We start from the raw sequence: 20503 nt of genomic DNA on the forward strand, positions 1-20503 counted from the left end.
GTATCTTCCCAAGTGGCGTGGATGTGAGGAGACACGGCATTTCACCTGATGTTCCATGGGAGACCCTACTGGTGATGTGGACCTGACCCTCCGCCATGTAGCAGACAACCCCCTCAGGTGAGATGTATTGCCCAAAACTCCCTTATCCAAAATCACCCTGGCATGCCCAAAGTGCAGCCCTCCGGCACTTGCGTCACTACACATCCAAACATTCCATGAAACAGCAATGCTGGTCAGGGAATGTTTGGATGTGTAGTGACGCAAGTGCTGGAGGTTTGCATTTGGACCCATTGTTCCCCGCTTGTGTTGTGTGGACTGTATGTACCTCTTCCTTCCAGTCCCAGGGTGACACTATTACCCACATCTGGTAGCTCATACTGTTCTCTTCCACAGGTCCTGCGTTGTATCTTCCAAGTGGCGTGGATGTGAGGAGACAGATCCCCTGATGTTCCCTGGGAAATCTACTTACATACAATTCAACTGCATTACAAATTTTAATAAAAACCACAGGAAACTTCTATTTTTAAAAGTTTATTGAAGAAAAATTTTTTTAATAAAGTTTGAAAGTTAATTAAAACAAAAAAGTAGTTTGTTCTTCTTTACATTCTTTTCTTGTGTATATAGATATCTGTGGGGAAAAGAAAAAAAAGTATATTAAAGTAAAAACACACTAAATTCATGTTCATTTTTTCCAATGAAAATTTGTGGAACAACACAGCCCAGCATGAGCCATTGCTGGGCGGTGTTGTTCTACAAAGGCATGCGGTTCAAAGTGAAAGAGTGTCGTCAGTGGTCAGTACTTTGACATGCTAACATTTGTGGAACAACACAGCCCAGCATGAGCCATTGCTGGGCGGTGTTGTTCTACAAAGGCATGCGGTTCAAAGTGAAAGAGTGTCGTCAGTGGTCAGTACTTTGACATGCTAACATTTGTGGAACAACACAGCCCAGCATGAGCCATTGCTGGGCGGTGTTGTTCTACAAAGGCATGCGGTTCAAAGTGAAAGAGTGTCGTCAGTGGTCAGTACTTTGACATGCTAACATTTGTGGAACAACACAGCCCAGCATGAGCCATTGCTGGGCGGTGTTGTTCTACAAAGGCATGCGGTTCAAAGTGAAAGAGTGTCGTCAGTGGTCAGTACTTTGACATGCTAACATTTGTGGAACAACACAGCCCAGCATGAGCCATTGCTGGGCGGTGTTGTTCTACAAAGGCATGCGGTTCAAAGTGAAAGAGTGTCGTCAGTGGTCAGTACTTTGACATGCTAACATTTGTGGAACAACACAGCCCAGCATGAGCCATTGCTGGGCGGTGTTGTTCTACAAAGGCATGCGGTTCAAAGTGAAAGAGTGTCGTCAGTGGTCAGTACTTTGACATGCTAACATTTGTGGAACAACACAGCCCAGCATGAGCCATTGCTGGGCGGTGTTGTTCTACAAAGGCATGCGGTTCAAAGTGAAAGAGTGTCGTCAGTGGTCAGTACTTTGACATGCTAACATTTGTGGAACAACACAGCCCAGCATGAGCCATTGCTGGGCGGTGTTGTTCTACAAAGGCATGCGGTTCAAAGTTTCTTGAATTAAACATGGTTCTACTCACCTTGGTACGCTCAACACAATCTTATGCCGTCCACTTCATTTTTCCTCAACAATCCTATGAATAAGTCAAAAACACAGACTAGTGAATAGTAAATTCACACAATGAAAGTCTACTGTACATCATTACAAAAAGGATTTTTTGAAGAAAAAGGGGGTATCAGAATAGCTCTTTGGCCCATCATACATGTAGCCGCAAGGAGCTTTCATCCGTTACCACACGCGCCCGCATACATGCCCGCGCATGTATGCCTACACAAAGCTCCTTGGTAGTACCCGGTCACGGGTGGGGAAGCCCAACAAATAATAAACAATAGTAAGAAAAACAACAAACTAATGGGAGGGGAAGACAGGGATACATGAAAAACATTTAAAATAAAATAAAATAATACGACCGGGTTTATGGTGGAAGTCTGTCCGGATCCTCTTCTTCCCCCTGATAGGGCGTGGATGTCCTGGGAGGCTGGGGAGTATGTCGACTGGCCCTCGGTGCCCATGCTGTTGAAGAATGTGCGGCTGGTGGTGGAGGCATCTGGGGGGTGGGGTACATCCCTGTATATCCCTGGTACATCTGTGACTGACTGTACTGGGATGGGACTTGAGGAAGGGTACGATGCGTCCTTGTGGCTTGAGACGGCGGATATGGTGGATCACCAGCGTGTTGATGAGCTGGTACTGGGAGCTTATCATAGATCATCTGCAGTGTGGTTGCCATGACCTGTTGGCTGGAAGCGGAGTGTCGATGACTATCCGACATGTTCTTATTGCTTTCTGCCAAACATGTGTTTTTTTCCACAAGCTTGACCAAGGAATCGGACATGATGTTAAGTATGTTCCCATTCTCCCTACGATCTTCAATTATGATCTGTAGTATTGTGGCCGTGCTGTCGGAAATAGTCTTCTGCAGTTCATGCAGATTGTTGGACATTTTCTCCATTGTCCTCTCAATGTTGTCCAGTCTGCTTCCCACAACATTTGTGTATGTATCCTGGCGTGTCCCAATCTCTGATGCCAGGGTGTGAACCCTCTGAACAGTTGAGGGATTCTGCCCTTCCTGGATGTCTGCCACCACATTCATTTGGGCAGCTGAAAAGAAAATTAGACAATATTATCCACATTCATCATACATTTTTTGGAAGGTTCACAATTCAATTTACTCACGCAGGGATGTAGCAACTGGATCATCCTGCACTTCCACCTCGTCATCCTCTGACGACCCCTGTAGGAGATCCGGCCTGAAGTACGAACCAATCCCCGAAGCTAGTCCGCTGCTGGTTCGTGGCACCACTGTTTGCAAAATAAATTTTGGAAAAGTTGATAAACTTTACACAACTACTGCCCCCCCCCCCCCACAAAAAAAACAAACAAACCTTCTCCATCCTGTGATGCCGCTGCTCCAGGAGCTCCACTTGTCCTCGTTTCGGAAGACTTTTCAAGGGTCTGGCTGGATACATCTGCACGGCTGTCCTCAAACCCAAGAAAAGTTTAACCCTGTAGACTCAAACAGATCGAGTGATGGGTCCACAAGGGTTGTGTCTTGAGGCTCTTCAGTCACAGTCCCAGAGCTCCTGGAGAGACGACGATCTGGTGATGGCCTGCGCGCAGGAGCTGTAGTTTGGCGCCCATCTTGTGGTGTGGTCGCCGACGGTGTCTGGTGCACAGGTGATAGTCTGTGCACTGATGTCGTCTGGTGCACAGGTGACCAACTGCGCGATGACGAACTGTGGCGCACAGGTGACGATCTGTGTGCTCGCGATGCTTGCGGCGCAGTTGATGGTCCACGCGCTGCTGCCGATGCCTGCTGCACAGGTAACGGTCCGTGCGCTGGCGATGTCCTGTGCGCAGGTGATGTCCTCTGGGCAGGTCTGTCTGAAAAAAAAAAAAAAACATTAGCACATACAAAAAATTTAAAAGGAAATACAGCTCATGTGAATGTATTCTTACCATCAGACCTCCTTTTGGACGGCTGGTCTCCCGCCTTCCTCCGTCTTCTGGGCGGTTCTTCCTCCTCGAGAAAGCCAGCAGGACGGCTGGAGTCCACACCTCCGCGAACTCCTTCGACCATGACAGGGTTCAAGCGCCTTCTAATAACGTTCTCCCAGGATAGCCACTTCAAATTGAGAGCCGGCCCACCTCCCGTAGCTGTCTCATGTCGGCGCTGAATCCCCATCTTCTTCTTGGTCTGTCTGCGGCAATCACTGTACCGCTTCAAGCAATTTCGGGTGCTCCGACGGTTTCCAGAAATTGCAGTTACTTGACTGGCGATGGATTCCCAGATGTTCCGCTTTACCTTAAATGCTGTTTTCTGTGCCCTTGATCCATACAAAACGTCGTAGGACCTGTCGACGCAATCCACTAGGACACAGTTTTCCGCCTCAGTGTATCTGGGTCCACGCGGCTTTTTCTGTCCTGCTTCTTCACCAGAGGCTTCCTCCTCCGACTGCTCCTCTGGCTGGCTTCTTGCCTTTAGGGATTAAAAAAAAAAAAAATTTTTTTATTAAGATCGGTATGTACCTGTGAGTGTCAGTATCCCTGGCATTGCGCACCTATTACAGTAGGTGTGCATGGCATTGCACAAACTACAGTGGGTAAAGTTTGATGCTATTTGTGTCTGCATGTGTGGTTAAGTACCTTTTTACTAGGCTTTTTCTTGGACTTCTCATGGGCCCTTGACGACCGCGGCTGGTCACTAGATGCCTGGTCGGTCGCATCCGCCTCCTGGGTTGGCTCCCACTCCTCATTGCTTTGCAGGGATAGATCCGAGGGGGTGGGGGAAGGGGCGGATCGGGTTGGTTTGTCCCTTGACATCTCTGTTATAAAAAAAAAAAACATACATGTATAAATGGCTGACCCTCACAAAATGGCTGCCCCTTACAAAATGGCTGCCCCTTACAAAATGTCGACCAGGCTGTCGACTAAACTTGCTCCAAATCACCCCAAAATGGCCAGAAAGCATCCCTGCACACTCAGGAGGCACCCCACAGCAAAATTAGGTGGGAAAACACATGTTTGAAAAACAATCAGCAGCACATGTCAACCTGGCTGTCGACTAAACTTGCTCCAAATCACCCCAAAATGGCCAGAAAGCATCCCTGCACACTCAGGAGGCACCCCACAGCAAAATTAGGCGGGAAAACACATGTTTGAAAAACAATCAGCAGCACATGTCAACCTGGCTGTCGACTCAACTTGCTCCAAATCACCCCAAAATGGCCAGAAAGCATCCCTGCACACTCAGGAGGCACCCCACAGCAAAATTAGGCGGGAAAACACATGTTTGAAAAACAATCAGCATCACATGTCAACCTGGCTGTCGACTCAACTTGCTCCAAATCACCCCAAAATGACCAGAAAGCATCCCTGCACACTCAGGAGGCACCCCACAGCAAAATTAGGCGGGAAAACACATGTTTGAAAAACAATCAGCAGCACATGTCAACCTGGCTGTCGACTCAACTTGCTCCAAATCACCCCAAAATGGCCAGAAAGCATCCCTGCACACTCAGGAGGCACCCCACAGCAAAATTAGGCGGGAAAACACATGTTTGAAAAACAATCAGCATCACATGTCAACCTGGCTGTCGACTCAACTTGCTCCAAATCACCCCAAAATGACCAGAAAGCATCCCTGCACACTCAGGAGGCACCCCACATCAAAATTAGGCAGGAAAACACATGTTTGAAAAACAATCAGCAGCACATGTCAACCTGGCTGTCGACTAAACTTGCTCCAAATCACCCCAAAATGGCCAGAAAGCATCCCAACACACTCAGGGGGTACACCAATGCTAATAGAAGACCCAAAAAAGTCAATTAAAGAAAAAAAATAAACGTGAAAAACTACCCCAAAACACAAGTCTCCCCCCAAAAATGCAGCAACACAAGCAAGGGGCTATACACATACCTGCACACATGCACACATGCACAAACACCCCATGTACACCTCATGGCAACCCCCACTACACAAACACATACATGCAACACCAGACACACATGTGGTACTTACCTACAACTGTAGTAAAAGCTCCTAAAATGGCTCTGCTCCGGGGTAACAGGAATCCTCCTGACTGTCCTGGAATAAAGCCTGCTGGGGTGTCCAAAGATATCCACAGCAAACAACCAAATTGCTAGCTCTGCACCTCCTCACACCTCTCTGCAGGTTCACAAAATGGCTGCAGAGCACATGCAACAAACAAGCCCTAATATAGTGCTGCTTTGGGCGGGAAGGCGAATTCAGTACGCCCACTGATCGCCGATTGGCCGGAATCCGCCTGCAGGAGGGGCGAATCATTTTTTCATCGCATATTGCGAATCCAGGGTCCCGGCGACAGGGCTGCGGCTGGCGATAGCGGGCGAATCATACAGAGGCGGATCTAATGACGCGATTCGCCCGCTATTGCATATACCCCTTTGTATTGCTCTTCTGGTGACAATGTAGTTTGTTTTTGTCAATTACCATTTTAATAATAGGGTCAAGAAAATTAAGTGGATTTTTGAAAGAAAACAATACTGTCAATATACTATTAAAACAAATTAAAACAGTAAAAGTTATTGTACTTTAAGTAAAAATAAAAGAGCCAAAATATCAATCCCAGTTTTGGATTACTTTAATTAACAAAAAAAATGCATATAGCAGAGGACAGTTGCAATCTGCCTACCTCTGGGTTATAGGCCCAGCATGCTTCCATTGTAGTCCTCTGCTGCACATGTAAGTGCAAGAGATCCTGAAGCACTCACTCATCATGGGAAAGTACCAATGTGTTTCTTCATTGGTTGATGGAAGGAACATCTTACAAAAACTCTCCAGATTATTGACTTTTTAAAGTTTTTCTAGGAAACGTTCTAGATGAATGCTTATTAGCCTTTGTCAGTATGTACTTTCGCAAAGTGTCTCTGAGGCGCAAATAGTTAGCGTGTTCAGTTGTTAACCAAAAGGTTGGTGGTTCAATCCCACCTAGGGACGTAATTGACCTTGTTATCAGATTTTGGTGATCTTTAAGTAGACAAGTAAAGATTTCAAACCACATCTTATGGTGTAGGGTACCTGGCCTTCTCTGATGTAATCAGAGTTAGATTTGATTAAGTGATTTTATAAAAAAAACAGCCACGAAGCACAATTTAGCAGTGGGTTGCAGAGAAAAAGAAATATGCTGGCAGAAAAATCCAATTGAGTGATTAAACAGCTCTTCATTTTCTGGCTTTATTTTTATGCTAACAAATTTGTGCTCTGAAAAGTGTCCACAAAGCCAAGTATCTGATTAACAGCTTTGTAGGGATGGTTTTTCACCTATTATTAAATTAAACTTGCTTCATTGGAAAGGCAGCAAGATGCATCCTCATTTCAATGTCTACTGAAATAATACAGGTTGACACCAGGAAACATAAACGTCACTGCATCCTTGCTGCTTCCTCATGGGGAAGTCTGTTTAATGTGAAAACAAGGTGATATCTAATCAGCACACAGGTAAGGAATTAAGAAAATCTTTCTTTATGGGTGAAGATGTTTCTCACAAAATTGTTGCACCAAGGCATCATTGAAATTCAAGCTGGAAAGATGATTTTAATATATCACTTGTACATTTTGTACTGCTCTTCTGGTGACAATGTAGTTTGTTTTTGTCAATTACCATTTTAATAATAGGGTAAAGAAAATTAAGTGGATTTTTGAAAGAAAACAATACTGTCAATATACTATTAAAACAAATTAAAATGGTAAAAGTTATTGTACTTTAAGTAAAAATAAAAGAGCAAAAATATCAATCCCAGTTTTGGATTACTTTAATTAACAAAAAACAATGCATATAGCAGAGGATAGTTTCAATCTGCCTACCTCTGGGTTATGGACCCAGCATGCTTCCATTACAGTACTCTGCTGCACATGTAAGTGCAAGAGATCCTGAAGCACTCACTCATCATGGGAAAGTACCAATGTGTTTCTTCATTGGTTGATGGAAGAAACATCTTACAAAAACTCTCCACATTATTGACTTTTTAAAATGTTACTAGGAAACATTCTAGATGAATGCTTATTAGCCTTTGTCAGTATGTACTTTTGAAAAGTGTCGCTGTGGCGCAATCAGTTAGTGTATAAGGCTATTAACCAAAAGGTTGGTGGTTCAATCCCACCCAGGGACGTAATTGACCTTGTTATCAGATTTTGGTGATCTTTAAGTAGACAAGTCAAAATTTCAAACCCCATCTTATGGTGTAGGATACATGGCCTTCTCTGATGTAATCAGAGTTAGATTTGATTAAGTGATTTTATAAAAAAAACAGCTAGGAAGCACAATTTAGCAGTGGGTTGCAGAGAAAAAGAAAAATGCTGGCAGAAAAATCCAATTGAGTGATTAAACAGCTCTTCATTTTCTGGCTTTATTTTTATGCTAACAAATTTGTTCTCTGAAAAGTGTCCACGAAGCCAAGTCTCTGATTAACACCTTTGTAGGGATGGTTTTTAACCTATTACTAAATTAAACTTGCTTCATTGGAAAGGCAGCAAGATGCATCCTCATTTCAATGTCTACTGAAATAATACAGGTTGACACCAGGAAACATTAACGCCACTGCATCTTTGCTGCTTTCTCATGTGGAAGTCTGTTAAATGTGAAAACAAGGTGATATCTAATTAGCACACAGGTAGGGAATTAAGAAAATCTTTATTTAAGGGTGAAGATGTTTCTCACAAAATCGTTACCTCAATGCATCATTGAAATTCAAGCTGAAAAGATGATTTTAATATATCACTTGTACATTTTGTATTGCTCTTCTGGTGACAATGTAGTTTGTTTTTGTCACTTACCATTTTAATAATAGGGTAAAGAAAATTAAGTGGATTTTTGAAAGAAAACAATACTGTCAATATACTATTAAAACAAATTAAAACGGTAAAAGTTATTGTACTTTAAGTAAAAATAAAAGAGCCAAAATATCAATCCCAGTTTTGGATTACTTTAATTAACAAAAAAAATGCATATAGCAGAGGACAGTTGCAATCTGCCTACCTCTGGGTTATAGGCCCAGCATGCTTCCATTGTAGTCCTCTGCTGCACATGTAAGTGCAAGAGATCCTGAAGTACTCACTCATCATGGGAAAGTACCAATGTGTTTCTTCATTGGTTGATGGAAGGAACATCTTACAAAAACTCTCCAGATTATTGACTTTTTAAAGTTTTTCTAGGAAACGTTCTAGATGAATGCTTATTAGCCTTTGTCAGTATGTACTTTCGCAAAGTGTCTCTGAGGCGCAAATAGTTAGCGTGTTCAGTTGTTAACCAAAAGGTTGGTGGTTCAATCCCACCTAGGGACGTAATTGACCTTGTTATCAGATTTTGGTGATCTTTAAGTAGACAAGTAAAAATTTCAAACCACATCTTATGGTGTAGGGTACCTGGCCTTCTCTGATGTAATCAGAGTTAGATTTGATTAAGTGATTTTATAAAAAAAACTGCCACGAAGCACAATTTAGCAGTGGGTTGCAGAGAAAAAGAAATATGCTGGCAGAAAAATCCAATTGAGTGATTAAACAGCTCTTCATTTTCTGGCTTTATTTTTATGCTAACAAATTTGTGCTCTGAAAAGTGTCCACAAAGCCAAGTATCTGATTAACACCTTTGTAGGGATGGTTTTTCACCTATTATTAAATTAAACTTGCTTCATTGGAAAGGCAGCAAGTGATGTCATCCAAGCAGTGGGTCAAAGTTGGCTTCAAACCTCGTCTGCTTATGAAAAGAGAAAAGGGGTATGCAGGGCATGGCGGCCTTTTGCGGTGCTTGGATGACCCCTAGTTCGCATTAAATAATGCAGTCGAGTTTCCCACATTTGGGGAAATCACAGGGGTCAGCATACCCAGAATGCAATGAATGAACCGCACCCTGGGAGAACAGTCTTCATGACCATGGTATCTCCTATGCAAAATAAGTATGATTTGGGATAGGGCTGGGGAGGGCCGCTGCTCAGGCACATCTCTGTCAAGTAAAGGAGATTCAACTGAGGCAGCACAAGGGAACTCTTATCTGGGGACAACAACTGCAGGGAGAACACATATTTTCAGATGAACATGGGAGGGCAGAAGGCTGCCTAATACTGAAGCACCCCCAAACAACAAACCAAATGCAACAACTAGTGCAAGCATTCCTGGGGGAAGGCCTGCAGCAGATGGATTTGCATATGGCGATGTCATCCAAGCAGAGGGTCAAAGTTGGCTTCAACCCTCGTCTGCATATGAAAAGAGAAAAGATGCGTGCAGGGCATGGCGGCCTTTTGCGGCACTTGGATGACCCCTAGTTCGCATTAAACACCTCCACCCTCCGTCGGTGTGGGGCTCATGTTGGCTATGCCCCAGCCCCTGAAGCATTCAAGCTGATTTCTTGCAGCAGCTGGGCACTGTAACAGCTCCAGAGCTGCTCTGTAAGGCAAGTAAAAGGGTGTGGGCCCTGCAGCACTACCTGTAGTTCGCATTGTGCGAGACCCCTAGTTCGCATTAAACACCCCCACCCTCCTTCAGTGTGGGGCTCATGTTGGCCATGCCCCAGCCCCTGAAGCATTCACGCTGATTTCTTGCAGCAGCTGGGCACTGTAACAGCTCAAGAGCTGCTCTGTAAGGCAAGTAAAAGGGTGTGGGCCCTGCAGCACTACTTGTAGTTTGCATTGTGCATTGGAAGGCACAAAGTAAGCAGACGGGAGGAGAAGTCAGGATAGTGCACAAGGGTATAGACGGGAGGGGCTCAAGAAAAAAGAAGTGGAAACAGACAGCAAACTAGGCTTCCAATGCACAATGCAAACTACAGGTAGTGCTGCAGGGCCCACACCCTTTTACTTGCCTTACAGAGCAGCTCTGGAGCTGTTTAATCACTCAATTGGATTTTTCTGCCAGCATAATTTTTCTCTTACGTCCTAGAGGATGCTGGGGACTCCGTAAGGACCATGGGGGATAGACGGGCTCCGCAGGAGACATGGGCACTTTAAGAAAGACTTTAGATCTGGGTGTGCACTGGCTCCTCCCTCTATGCCCCTCCTCCAGACCTCAGTTTACTACTGTGCCCAGAGGAGACTGGGTGCTTTTCAGGGAGCTCTCCTGAGTTTCCTGATAGAAAGTATATTTGTTAGATTTTTTTATTTTCAGGGAGCCTGCTGGCAACAGACTCCCTGCATCGAGGGGCGGAGGGGAGAGATGCACACCTACTTCTGTGAGTTGATAGGCTCTGCTTCTTAGGCTACTGTACAGCATTAGCTCCAGAGGGATCGGTACGCAGGTCTCACCCTCGCCGTCCGTCCCAGAGCCGCGCCGCCGTCCCCCTCGCAGAGCCGGAAGATAGAAGCCGGGTGAGTATGAGAAGAATAGAAGACTTCAGAGGCGGCGGAAGACTTCATGATCTTCACTGAGGTAACGCACAGCAGTAAAGCTGTGCTCCATTGCTCCCATACACCTCACACACGGCAGTCAGTGTAAGGGTGAAGGGCGCAGGGGGGACGCCCTGGGCAGCAATATAGACCTCTCTTTGGCAAAATAAATATATATGCAGCTAGGCACTGTATATATATATAAGAGCCCCCGCCATTTTTTTACTATATTTGAGCGGGACAGAAGCCCGTCGCTGAGGGGGTGGGGCTTCTCCCTCAGCACTCACCAGCGCCATTTTCTCCACAGCACCGCTGAGGGGAAGCTCCACGGACTCTCCCCTGCTTATACCACGGTAGAAAGAGGGTCTTAAAGAAGAGGGGGGCACATAATTAGGCGCATATATATATGGAAATACAGCGCTACTGGGTAAACATAAAATTATTGTGTTTTTTTCCTGGGTCATATAGCGCTGGGGTGTGTGCTGGCATACTCTCTCTCTCTGTCTCTCCAAAGGGCCTTGTTGGGGAACTGTCCTCAGATAAGAGGATTCCCTGAGTGTATGGTGTGTCGGTACACGTGTGTCGACATGTCTGAGGTAGAAGGCTCTCCTAGAGAGGAGCAGGAGCAAATTAATGTGGTGTCTCCATCGACAACGCCGACACCTGACTGGATGGATATGTGGAATGTTTTAAGTGCTAATGTAAACTTATTACACAAGAGATTAGACAAAGCTGAAGCTAGGGAACAGTCAGGGAGTCAACCCATGCCTGTCCCTATGTCGCAGGGACCTTCGGGGTCTCAAAAGCGCCCACTATCCCAAATAGTTGACACAGATACCGACACGGATTCTGACTCCAGTGTCGACTACGATGATGCAAAGTTACAGCCAAAATTGGCTAAATGTATTCGATATATGATTATTGCAATAAAAGATGTTTTGCACATCACAGAGTCCCCTGTCCCTGACACGAGGGTACACATGTATAAGGGAAAGAAACCTGAGATAACCTTTCCCCCCTCACATGAGTTGAACGAATTATGTGAAAAAGCTTGGGAATCTCCAGACAAAAAGCTGCAGATTCCCAAAAGGATTCTTATGGCGTATCCTTTCCCGCCAATGGACAGGATACGGTGGGAATCCTCCCCTAGGGTGGATAAAGCATTGACACGCTTATCCAAAAAGGTAGCGCTGCCATCCCAAGATACGGCTACCATCAGGGACCCTGCTGACCGCAAGCAGGAGGTTACCCTAAAGTCCATTTACACACATTCTGGTACCTTACTCAGACCGGCGATTGCGTCGGCCGGGGTTGTAGCGCGGTGGCAGCATGGACAGATACCTTATCAGCAGAGATTGAGACCCTAGATAAGGATGCTATGTTATTGACCATAGGGCATATAAAAGATGCTGTCCTATATATGAGAGATGCTCAAAGTGACATTAGTCTACTGGGTTCTAGAATAAACGCTATGTCGATTTCTGCTAGACGAGTCCTATGGACCCGGCAATGGACAGGTGATGCCGACTCAAAAAGGCATATGGAGGTTTTACCTTACAGGGGTGAGGAATTGTTTGGGGAAGGTCTCTCGGACCTAGTCTCCACAGCTACAGCTGGTAAATCAAATTTTTTTGCCTTATATTCCCTCACAGCCTAAGAAAGCACCACATTATCAAATGCAGTCCTTTCGATCACAGAGAAACAAGAAAGTACGAGGTGCGTCCTTTCTTGCCAGAGGTAAGGGCAGAGGGAAGAAGCTGCACAACACAGCTAGTTCCCAGGAACAGAAGTCCTCCCTGGCCTCTACAAAATCCACCGCATGACGCTGGGGCTCCGCTAAAGGAGTCCGCCCAGTTGGGGGCACGTCTTCGAGTTTTCAGCCACATCTGGGTTCATTCGCAGGTGGATACCTAGGCAATAGAAATTGTTTCTCAGGGTTACAAGCTGAAATTCGAAGAAGTGCCTCCTCGCCGGTTTTTCAAATCGGCCCTACCATCTTCTCCCCAGGAAAGGGAGATAGTGTTAAATGCAATTCACAAATTGTATCTTCAACAGGTGGTGGTCAAGGTTCCCCTGCTTCAACAAGGAAAGGGAAATTATTCGACCCTGTTTGTAGTCCCAAAACCGGACGGTTTGGTCAGACCCATATTAAATTTAAAATCCCTGAACCTATACTTGAAAAGGTTCAAGTTCAAGATGGAATCGCTAAGAGCGGTCATCGCCAGCCTAGAAGGGGGGGATTTTATGATATCTCTGGACATAAAGGATGCATACCTTCATGTACTCATTTATCCACCTCATCAGGCGTACCTAAGATTTGCGGTACAGTATTGTCATTACCAATTTCAGACGTTGCCGTTTGGTCTCTCCAGAATTTTCTCCGAGAATTTTCACCAAGGTAATGACGGAAATTATGGTGCTCCTGCGAAAGCAAGGTGTCACAATTATCCCGTACTTGAACGATCTCCTCATAAAAGCGAGATCAAGAGAGCAGTTGCTGAACAGCGTATAACTTTCACTGAAGGTGTTACAGCAACACGGCTGGATTCTCAATATCCCGAAGTCGCAGTTGGTTCCTACGACTCGTCTGACTTTGCTTGGGCATTATTCTGGATACGGACCAGAAAAGGGTTTATCTTCCGATAGAAAAGGCCCAGGAACTCATGACTCTGGTCAGGAACCTATTGAAACCAAAACAGGTGTCAGTGCATCACTGCACTTGAGTCCTGGGAATGATGGTGGCATCATACGAGGCCATTCCCTTCGGCAGGTTCCATGCGAGGATCTTGCAATGGGACCTACTGGACAAATGGTCTGGGTCACATCTACAGATTCATCAGTTGATCACCCTGTCCCCCAGGGCCAGGGTATCTCTCCTGTGGTGGCTGCAGAGTGCTCACCTTCTAGAGGGCCGCAGGTTCGGCATTCAGGACTGGATCCTGGTGACCACGAACGCGAGCCTCCGAGGTTGGGGAGCAGCCACACAGGGAAGAAATTTCCAAGGTCTTTGGTCAAGTCAGGAGACTTGTCTTCACATCAACATCCTGGAGCTAAGGGCCATATACAACGCCCTATGTCAAGCGGAGACCTTACTTCGCGACCAACCAGTTCTGATCCAGTCAGACAACGTCACCGCAGTAGTTCATGTAAACCGCCAAGGCGGCACAAGGAGCAGAGTGGCGATGGCGGAAGCAACCAGAATTCTTCGCTGGGCGGAGAATCATGTAAGCGCACTGTCAGCAGTGTTCATTCCGGGAGTGGACAACTGGGAAGCAGACTTCCTCAGCAGACACGACCTACATCCAGGAGAGTGGGGACTCCATCAGGAAGTCTTCGCACAGATTGCAAGTCGGTGGGGACTGTTCCAGATAGACATGATGGCGTCCCGCCTCAACAAAAAGCTACAGAGGTATTGCACCAGGTCAAGAGACCCTCAGGCAGTAGCTGTAGACGCCCTAGTGACACCGTGGGTGTTCCGGTCGGTCTATGTATTTCCTCCTCTACCTCTCATACCCAAGGTGTTGATAATAGTAAGAAAAAGAGGAGTAAGAACAATTCTCATTGTTCCAGATTGGCCGCGAAGGACCTGGTATCCAGATCTGCAGGAAATGCTCACAGAAGATCCGTGGCCACTTCCTCTAAGACAGGACCTGTTGCAACAGGGGCCCTGTCTGTTCCAAGACTTACCGCAGCTGCGTTTGACGGCATGGCGGTTGAACGCCGGATCCTAGCGGAAATGGGTATTCCAGATGAGGTCATTCCTACGCTAATAAAGGCTAGGAAGGACGTGACATCTAAACATTATCACTGTATATGGCGAAAATATGTTTCTTGGTGTGAGGCCAGGAATGCTCATACGGAAGAATTCCACCTGGGCCACTTCCTTCACTTCCTACAAACTGGAGTGAATTTGGGCCTAAAATTAGGCTCTATTAAGGTTCAGATTTTGGCCTTATCCATTTTCTTTCAAAAGGAATTGGCCTCTCTTCCTGAAGTAAGTACAAACTTTTGTGAAGGGAGTACTGCATATTCAGCCTCCTTTTGTACCTCCGGTGGTCCCTTGGGACCTTAACGTGGTGTTAAGGTTATGGTTTGAACCACTTAAAATGGTGGAGTTTAAATATCTCACTTGGAAGGTGGTCATGTTATTAGCCTTGGCTTCCGCTAGGCGAGTGTCGGAATTAGCAGCTTTATCACATAAAATCCCCTATCTGGTTTTCCATATGGATAGAGCGGAATTGCAGACCCGTCCTCAATTCCTGCTAAAAGTGGACTCATCCTTTCATATGAACCAACCTATTGTGGTGCCTGTGGCTACGCGTGACTTGGAGGATTCCGAGTCCCTTGATGTGGTCAGGGCTTTGAAAATTTACGTGGCCAGAACGGCTAGAGTCAGAAAAACAGAAGCACTGTTTGTCCTGTATGCAGCCAACAAGATTGGCACCCCTGCTTCAAAGCAGACTATTGCTCTCTGGATCTGTAACACGATTCAGCAGGCGCATTCTATGGCGGGATTGCCGTTGCTTAATTCAGTCAAGGCCCATTCCACTAGGAAGGTGGGCTCTTCTTGGGCAGCTGCCCGAGGGGTCTCGGCACTACAGCTGTGCCGAGCTGCTACTTGGTCGGGTTCAAACACCTTTGCAAAGTTCTATAAGTTTGATACCCTGGCTGAGGAGGACCTCCTGTTTGCTCAATCGGTGCTGCAGAGTCATCCGCAGGAGCCCGTTTGGGAGCTTTGGTATAATCCCCATGGTCCTTACGGAATCCCCAGCATCCTCTAGGACGTAAGAGAAAATAAGATTTTAAACCTACCGGTAAATCTTTTTCTCGTAGTCCGTAGAGGATGCTGGGTGCCCGTCCCAAGTGCGGACTACTTCTGCAAGACTTGTATATAGTTATTGCTTACATAAGGGTTATATGTTAGTTTTCATCGGTCTTGGACTGATGCTATGTTGTTTTCATACTGTTAACTGGGTAGTATATCACAAGTTATACGGTGTGATTGGTGTGGCTGGTATGAATCTTGACCTTGGATTAACAAAAATCCTTTCCTCGTACTGTCCGTCTCCTCTGGGCACAGTTTCTCTAACTGAGGTATGGAGGAGGGGCATAGAGGGAGGAGCCAGTGCACACCCAGATCTAAAGTCTTTCTTAAAGTGCCCATGTCTGCTGCGGAGCCCGTCTATCCCCCATGGTCCTTACGGAGTCCCCATCATCCTCTACGGACTACGAGAGAAAAAAATTTACCGGTAGGTTTAAAATGTTATTTTTTTCTCTGCAACCCACTGCTAAATTGTGCTTCCTAGCTGTTTTTTATAAAATCACTTAATTAAATCTAACTCTGATTACGTCAGAGAAGGCCAGGTACCCTACACCATAAAAGGGGGTTTGAAATTTTGACTTGTCTACTTAAAGATCACCAAAATCTGATCACAAGGTCAATTACATCCCTGGGTGGGATTGAACCACCAACCTTTTGATTAATAGCCCATGTAAGTGAAAGAGATCCTGAAGCACTCACTCATCATGGGAAAGTACCAATGTGTTTCTTACAAAAATTCTCCAGATTATTGACTTTTTAAAGTTTTTCTAGGAAACGTTCTAGATGAATGCTTATTAGCCTTTGTCAGTATTTACTTTCGCAAGGTGTCTATGTGGCGCAATCGGTTAGCATGTTTGGCTATTAACCAAAAGGTTGGTGGTTCAATCCCACCCAGGGATGTAATTGACCTTGTAATCAGATTTTGGTGATCTTTAAGTAGACAAGTCAAAATTTCAAACCCCCTCTTATGGTGTAGGGTACCTGGCCTTCTCTGATGTAATCAGAGTTAGATTTAATTAAGTGATTTTATAAAAAAAACAGCTAGGAAGCACAATTTAGCAGTGGGTTGCAGAGAAAAAAAATTATGCTGGCAGAAAAGTCCAATTGAGTGACGAAACAGCTCTTCATTTTCTGATTTTATGTTTATGCTAACAAATTTGCTCTCTGAAAAGTGTCCACAAAGCCAAGTCTCTGATTAACACCTTTGTAGGAATGGTTTTTCACCTATTACTGAATTAAACTTGCTTCATTGGAAAGGCAGCAAGATGCATCCTCATTTCAATGTCTACTGAAATAATACAGGTTGACACCAGGAAACATAAACGTCACTGCATCCTTGCTGCTTCCTCATGGGGAAGTCTGTTTAATGTGAAAACAAGGTGATATCTAATCAGCACACAGGTAAGGAATTAAGAAAATCTTTCTTTATGGGTGAAGATGTTTCTCACAAAATTGTTGCACCAAAGCATCATTGAAATTCAAGCTGGAAAGATGATTTTAATATATCACTTGTACATTTTGTACTGCTCTTCTGGTGACAATGTAGTTTGTTTTTGTCAATTACCATTTTAATAATAGGGTAAAGAAAATTAAGTGGATTTTTGATAGAAAACAATACTGTCAATATACTATTAAAACAAATTAAAATGGTAAAAGTTATTTTACTTTAAGTAAAAATAAAAGAGCCAAAATATCAATCCCAGTTTTGGATTACTTTAATTAACAAAAAACAATGCATATAGCAGAAGATAGTTTCAATCTGCCTACCTCTGGGTTATGGGCCCAGCATGCTTCCGTTGCAGTACTTTGCTGCTCATGTAAGTGCAAGAGATCCTGAAGCACTCACTCATCATGGGAAAGTAGCAATGTGTTTCTTACCAAAACTCTCCAGATTATTGACTTTTTAAAGTTTTGTTAGGGAACGTTCTAGATGAATGCTTATTAGCCTTTGTCAGAATGGACTTTTACGAGGTGTCTCTGTGGTGCAATCGGTTAGCATGTTTGGCTATTAACCAAAAGGTTGGTGGTTCAATTCCACCCAGGGATGTAATTAACCTTGTGATCAGATTTTGGTGATCTTTAAGTAGACAAGTCAAAATTTCAAACCCCCTCTTATGGTGTAGGGTACCTGGCCTTCTCTGATGTAATCAGAGTTAGATTTAATTAAGTGATTTTATAAAAAACAGCTAGGAAGCACAATTTAGCAGTGGATTGCAGAGAAAAAAAAATTATGCTGGCAGAAAAGTCCAATTGAGTGATTAAACAGCTCTTCATTTTCTGACTTTATTTTTATGCTAACAAATTTGCTCTCTGAAAAGTGTCCACAAAGCCAAGTCTCTGATTAACACCTTTGTAGGAATGTTTTTTCACCTATTACTGAATTAAACTTGCTTCATTGGAAAGGCAGCAAGATGCATCCTCATTTCAATGTCTACTGAAATAATACAGGAAACCAGGAAACATAAACGTTACGGCATCCTTGCTGCTTTCTCATGTGGAAGTCTGTTTAATGTGAAAACAAGGTGATATCTAATCAGCACACAGGTAAGGAATTAAGAAAATCTTTCTTTATGGGTGAAGATGTTTCTCACAAAATTGTTGTCCGAATGCATCATTGAAATTCAAGATGGAAGATGATTTTAATATATCACTTGTACATTTTGCATTGCTCTTCTGATGACAATGTAGTTTGTTTTTGTCAATTACCATTTCAGTAATAGGGTAAAGAAAATTAAGTGGATTTTTTAAAGAAAACAATGCTGTCAATATACTATTAAAACAAATTAAAATGATAAAAGTTATTGTACTTTAAGTAAAAATAAAAGAGCCAAAATATCAATCCCAGTTTTTGATTACTTTAATTATAAAAAAAAAATGCACATAGCAGAGGATAGTTTCGATCAATCGACCTCTGGGTTATGGGCCCAGCATCCTTCCATTGCACTACTCTGCTGCTCATGGAAGTCTGAGAGATCCTGAAGACTAAATTGATTAAAGGCCTAAAAGTACTGGACTATAAGGAAAGACTTACTAGGCTGAATATGTATACACTAGAAAAGAGGTGCCTAAGAGGAGATATTATTAATATCTTCAAATATGTAAAGATACATAACAAAGAGTTATCAGAGGAATTATTTATTAAAAGAACACGTGGTCACTCGCTGCGACTGGAGGAAAGTTCAGAACGCAATGGAGGAAAGGGTTCTTCACTGTTAGGGCAATCAGGATGTGGAATTCCCTGCCAGGGAAGGTGGTAATGGCGGACTCTGTAATTGGATTTAAAAAAGGAATGGATACATTTCTGAATGAAAAAGCTATCCAAGGTTATAATACTTAAAATATCAACATGGTTAATCCGGGGGTAACATGAGTTTTAGTAGCTAACTAGTCATAAAACATTATTCAGCAAGTATGTAGAATCATCACAACTTAAAACAGGTTGAACACGATGGGCAATTTGCCTCTATTCAACCTCAAAAACTATGTTACTATATGTTACTATATTACTGTAGTATATAGAACACCACAATGCAATGAGCAGTGATAGTGAGCACTGATGAGGATACTAGAACTGACACTGAGCAGCAAGATGCAGCACTGGACTATTAGTAATGTACTGTAGTATGCTGAGCACCACAATGCAGCACAAGACAATGAGCAGTGATACTGAGCACTGATGAGGATACTACTGAGAACTGACACTGAGCAAGAGAGACACACTACTAGTATTACTGAGCAGCAATAGGTAACCACTGATACTGAGCACTGATATTGAGATTTCCACTGAGAGAACATAGCCACGTCCTCTCCGCTCTCTCTTCAATGCACGAGTAAAAATGGCGGCAACGCGCAGCTCTATATATAATATCCGAATCTCGCGAGAATCCGACAGCGGGATGATGACATTTTCCCTTGTTCAGGTTTTCCGAGTCAGGCGGGAACAACCGAGCCTGCCTCAGACCAGTGTAAACCACGTGGAGTTCGTGGGGAATTCGGTTCTCGGAGAACCGAACCCGCTCCTCTCTACCTTATACCCATCAATTTTTTTTATTTTCAATCTAAGCCCCTGCAGTTTTCTGTAAGCATCTGCTTCGCTATGATGATCAACAAGTCACAAGGGCCAAACACTCAGGGCTTGAGGCATAGATCTTTGGACCAGCTGCTACAAGCATGGCAGAGGTGTCACTATCACTGGTGACACCCAGAGAGGTGGCGAGGGAGATTGTAATGCAGTACGTGCAAATAAGCAGCGCAATGGTAAAAAGGAGGCATGATTTCATAGGTAGGGGCGTGGCCTGGTGGCCTGAATCTACATTTTATTGCTCCGGGTGTCCCGGGGGTTGGGGGCTGCACCCGGGGACTAGTGTGTAAGCGGTGCTGGCTCCTGCACAGTGACAGGGCATGGCCACCCAGTATGACACCTCCCTTCTTGACCATGCTGTAATTGCAGTCGCACTGCAGTTCAGCGTGATCATAAACAATGGTGTAGCCTCCTGCTGGTGCAGACTGTATGTGCGCGCAGGAAGCCGCCACCATTTTTGTGATCACAGCGGCTGAATGTGATGTCATACAGCCGCTGTGACCACGCCCCCTGTGTCTCCTCCATTGCAGACCCCATTTTGAAGCCTTGCCCCCGCACTGCTCCATCCCTGACTTGGAAATGGAGTGTTGCTGACCCCACTCTCCCCCCCTGCCCCGATTGACAGGCAGAGGCGATCGCATGCAGGCACATGCGTATGATCTTAG

The 20503-nt window shown here is 44.5% G+C and overlaps 1 long non-coding RNA gene, 1 other non-coding gene and 1 pseudogene across 2 annotated transcripts; 1 reads left to right on the forward strand and 2 right to left on the reverse strand.

The window, feature by feature from the left end:
• Positions 1–2440: 2440 nt before the first annotated feature.
• LOC134990136 (uncharacterized) lies at positions 2441–3692 on the reverse strand. The gene is made up of 4 exons (XR_010195043.1): positions 3541–3692; positions 2967–3465; positions 2758–2883; positions 2441–2682 (listed from the first exon to the last, which is right to left on the reverse strand). It is a non-coding gene; the product is annotated as an uncharacterized LOC134990136 (long non-coding RNA).
• Positions 3693–9338: 5646 nt separating this feature from the next.
• On the reverse strand, positions 9339–9517 carry LOC134990144 (U1 spliceosomal RNA; annotated as a pseudogene).
• An 8213-nt stretch (positions 9518–17730) lies between these two features.
• On the forward strand, positions 17731–17804 carry TRNAN-AUU (transfer RNA asparagine (anticodon AUU)). Its single transcript has one exon. It is a non-coding gene; the product is annotated as a tRNA-Asn (tRNA).
• The last annotated feature ends 2699 nt before the right edge of the window (positions 17805–20503 follow it).

Source organism: Pseudophryne corroboree, unplaced genomic scaffold, assembly GCF_028390025.1.
Source record: "Pseudophryne corroboree isolate aPseCor3 unplaced genomic scaffold, aPseCor3.hap2 scaffold_1148, whole genome shotgun sequence".
NCBI classification, from domain to species: domain Eukaryota; kingdom Metazoa; phylum Chordata; class Amphibia; order Anura; family Myobatrachidae; genus Pseudophryne; species Pseudophryne corroboree.